Source organism: Saccopteryx bilineata, chromosome 1 (assembly GCF_036850765.1).
Source record: "Saccopteryx bilineata isolate mSacBil1 chromosome 1, mSacBil1_pri_phased_curated, whole genome shotgun sequence".
In the NCBI taxonomy this organism is placed as follows: domain Eukaryota; kingdom Metazoa; phylum Chordata; class Mammalia; order Chiroptera; family Emballonuridae; genus Saccopteryx; species Saccopteryx bilineata.
Window position 1 is genome coordinate 132,939,716 of NC_089490.1, and position 4,706 is coordinate 132,944,421.

The 4,706-nt window shown below is 43.5% G+C and overlaps 1 pseudogene; it reads right to left on the reverse strand.

The window, feature by feature from the left end:
• Positions 1-399: 399 nt before the first annotated feature.
• On the reverse strand, positions 400-2,581 carry LOC136330367 (isocitrate dehydrogenase [NADP] cytoplasmic pseudogene; annotated as a pseudogene).
• Positions 2,582-4,706: the final 2,125 nt, after the last annotated feature.

A 4,706-nucleotide genomic window follows, 5' to 3' on the forward strand; every position in this document is an offset into this window, starting at 1 on the left:
GTCCGAATCCAATGCGAACCTGCATGGGCCAGGCGGCTGTGATGGTGGCCATGCCTATTGGTTTCACAAGTAGGAAGAGCTGGACTCAACTCAATTTAACCTTGGGAAAGTTAATGATGCCTCTGTTTTCTCATCTGAAAATGCAGCCTATACTAGATTCTATAGTAGGATTGTTGGAGAGAGAATTAAAGTGCTTAGCTGTGAAATATTTAGCTTAGTCCTGGCACACAGTGCTGGAAATGTAAAAAAAAAAAAAGTTAGTGCCTGACCAGGCGGTGGCGCAGTGGGTAGAATGTCGGACTGGGATACAGAGGACCCAGGTTCAAGACCCCGAGGTCGCCAGCTTGAACGCAGGCTCATCTGGGGATTTTTTTTTATTAGCACTTAATTTTAATTAAAACGAATAGTTTAGATAAAGAACAGACTAGAATAGTGTTTCAAATCAACTTCTGAAAAACCACATTTATATAAAGGAAATAAAACGGGCCAGAAGTCCAAAAAAAGGTGCAGCTTGTGTTATTGCACGTGAATAAAACATGCTGTTCAGGGTAGCAGATGCTTAGGCCACACAGGGCCAGGAGGAGAAGATACACATAGGACAAACCTCCAGGTGCTATTTATTCTTGGTTCCGAACTCTCTGGTGGCTGCAAAAATATTAAACATTTTGAAACATGTAGTCTAAGCTCTTTACACAAATAACTGCTGTGTCTTCAACACGTTTTAGCCGCGCTGTGCCATCCACTCGGATTCTTGCGCAAGTTTCGGGTACGGCTCCACCTCACACGATAGGGCGCCTCTTGCCGGGGGAAGGGGGAGGGGAGGGAGTTTCTACTTTACACAGTTTTAGGAAGCAAAACCGTGGCTATGGTTTACCTTTCAAGCAATCTTCATTTTGGTCATTTATCTCAGGACATGAGAAAAAGTGACAGTGAGTACGAATCAGCACTAAAGTAATTCATTCCTAAGCCACTAGTAGAAAATAAAATTTAAAATTTAAAAGTTCCCAGCCACATCCTTAAAGTGGCAGAACTGTATATGTATATGAAAAATGGCTGTAAACTTATAGAAAAGATCATCTTTGATTCCTAAACAAATTACAAAACTGATTTTGCCCCTCCCTTGAGTGTTATACAGAAAAATGTAAACCAGTGGACCTAGTTCCAAAAAAAACACTTGCCCTCCTCAGCCGAGGAATGACCTTAAAATTTGGCCTGAGCTAGTTTTATCTTCAAGTTTTCTCCGAGTTTGTCCATGAACCCAAATGTATTCAAGTAGTCAGAACGTTGCTCGTTGGGTAAACCTTTAATACAAGCAGCCAAGTCCTTGGTCATGAAGCCAGCCTCGATGGTCTCAACACAGACTTCTTCTTCCAAAGCCTTTGCAAAGAAGCCAAGCTCTTTATTATTATCAAGCTTAGCTCTATGAGCTAACCCTCTGGTCCAGGCAAAAATGGAAGCAATGGGATTGGTAGATGTCTCCTGTCCCTTCTGGTACATGCGGTAGTGACATGTTACAGTCCCATGGGCAGCCTCTGCTTCTACTGTCTTGCCATCTGGACAAATCAGCACGCTGGTCATCATGCCAAGAGAACCATAACCTTGGGCCACGGAGTCTGATTGGACATTGCCGTCATAGTTTTTACAGGCCCAGATGAAGCCTCCCTCTGACTTCATGGCCTGGGCCATCATGTCATCAATGAGCCTATCCTCATACCAGATCTTCTGGGCTTCAAATTGGGATTTGTACTGCTTGTCATAGATCTCTTGAAAGATGTCTTTAAAACGCCCATCGTATTTCTTCAGAATAGTGTTTTTGGTGCTCAGATACAAAGGCCAACGCTTGGACAGAGCCATCTGGAAAGAACTGTGCGCAAAATCTCTGATTAACTTATCTTGATTATACATCCCCATGGCAACACCACCACCCTCTTCAAAGTTATGTACCAGGTATGTCTTTTGTGGGGATCCGTCACTTGGTGTGTAGGTTATCTCTACTTTTCCAGGCCCGGGAACAACAAAATCAGTAGCTCAGTATTGATCCCCATAAGCATGACGACCTATGATGATGGGTTTCACCCACCCAGTCACAAGCCGGGGGATATTTTTGCAGATAATAGCTTCCCTGAAGACAGTGCCACCCAGAACATTTCGGATGGTGCCGTTTGGCGACTTCCACATTTGTTTCAACTTGAACTCATCAACCCTCTTCTCATCGGAGGTGATGGTGGCACACTTGATGCCAATGTTGTACTTCTTTATAGCTTCTGCAGCATCTTTGGTGACCTGGTCATTGGTGGCATCACGATTCTTTATTCCTAAATCATAGCTGTGCAGGTCTAATTCCACATAGGGAAAAATGAGTTTTTCTTTAATCAACTCCCAAATGATTTGTGTCATTTCATCCCCCTTGCATCTCTACCACAGAACCACTGCAGATTTTTTGAGACATTTTGACTTCAATAAACCTTTATGGAGAAATCAACTTCTGATCACTCCAACTCCTCTCAATGTTGCAAACTCAACTGAATGCAGTTTATCTCCTGCAGGGGAAGGTACGTAGGTGACGCACTGGGGGCGCCACCTGTTTCAGCACCTGACAGCCTCGGAGAAACCCACCGACTAGACCGGGCTCATCTGGTTTGAGCAAAAGCTCACCAGCTTGGACCCAAGGTCACTGGCTCGAGCAAGGGGTTACTCGGTCTGCTGCAGCCCCACGGTCAAGGCACATATGAGAAAGCAATTAATGAACAACTAAGGTGTTGCAATGAAAACAATGATTGATGCTTCTCATCTCTCTCCATTCCTGTCTGTCTGTCTCTATGTATCCCTCTCTCTGACTCTCCCTCTGTCTGAAAAAAAAAAATGTTAGTGCTGATTATCTGAGCATAGCTCATCATCCTGAACGTTTTGGTTGAAAAGTTACCTAGACTGTCAAGTCTTTACTGGTACCATTCCAACCTGAGTAAGATCATTTTTTCTTCCTTAATGGGAAGGAAGACCATCCGTTTCTAAAATCTGGATTCTCCTTTTTATGTTACTGAGGGTTTGGATTTTGTCCTGTCTTTTGCTAGAGGCCAGGGAAAACTACCATTTGAAAAAAAGAAGTGAAAGTAACCCTTTGGGGAGTGAGGACTGACTAGGCCACTGTAGAAACCCTGATGGTTTGGGAGACTAGTACCCAGAGAGGGACTCAGACTCTGCTGGAAGTGTCAGGGGCATGAGAGGAGTCCCTCTGGGGGCACCACAGAGTGCCAAGAGCATGAGGGCGTGTGGAAGGATAGCAGCGGGCAACACCAGAAGATTCATAAGTTCCCAGAGAGGGTGGTGGTACCAGGGTGGGGTTTGACAGAGGAGAACACTTGTCACCATACTTCTGAGCCGGGTCAGTACTTTCATGCTCCCCAAATGAGGCCCTTCAGGGAGAGGATAGCAGTTGTGCATTAACCAGACCATTATATTATGTTTGTGTGTAAATTCCTTCATAGGACTCGAGTCCTCCAGGCTAAGTGCTGTGCCTTCTCTCTCTGCATCCTCTGTGCTCAGCATAGTGCTAAGCTCCTATATTTGTTGACTAAAACCCTTATCTGTGGATTAGTCACTTGAGACTCAGTGATTTGTGACTTGTTTAAGGTCATAGATTCATAACGAAATTTTATCTAAAAGCCAAAGTGTCCATTGGTTGAGGCCTTGCTCTTGCCAGCAAACCCTTGAGGGTATGAAGAGGTGTCTGGTACTTCTGCTTTTTGCTGGTGCTTTGTTGAGCCCATGGTCAAGTACAGGGAGGACCTGAGAAGCAATAGTGTGATCTAGAAGCCTGGCCAGTGAATAGATTGATAAATGTGTGGAGTCCAGAACAGATAAATCTTCTCATCCAATTTTGGCTCCAGGGAACCACCCACATCTATTCTTATTAGTTCATTCTAAAGATATTTAGGAATGGGGATGTTATACATCAGTTTCTTTCTCTGACATCTGTGTTTTACATTTATGCTCGGCAAAGTAGTGAAAAGAGCATGGGTTTTTATCCACTCATTCAACACTATTTACTGAGCAGTATTCCAGCATTTACTGGCTGGTTGTGTAAGGGTCAGCTGGTCCATCTCTGTGCATTTCAGGTTACACATGTATAAAATGAAGACAAGTTGGTTATTGCCAGGTTGGTTTAAAGTTTAAGAGAGGATGAGGATATGAAAACTGAGCATGTGTTAACGTCACTTAATCCTCTCATCAGGGCCAGTGACAGATGATTATTCCTCTTTTGTCTTGCACTGCTAGGGAGGCAATGGAAGAGGGGCTTCTGAAATATTGTTGACACCCTGCTTGGTTTATTAAGTTATTGTGAAACAAGAGAGGCAGGACTTACCAGGGCAGTTTCTGCTGGGCCTGTCACATTAACAATGCATACTAAACATGCATGTAGTCAGTCAATTACTCTGACCTATGGACTGAATGTGGCATTTTAATAATGCAGGAAAGGTGCGATTTGTGACACAATGTTTCTCCTTCTGGCTGTGGTCTCTTCCTATACATTGAGCAAAACAAGTTCCCAGTAAAAGAAGATTTTGTTGTTTCCACAAAAATTTGCTATCAGTTAGGACTAGACATATTATCTACACAAAGTATGAAGACCCTTCCCCACACATTCCCCCTCCCTCAATTTAGGCTAAGATAAGATAAAATTCCATTTCTTCTTTATGTCAAAGCTT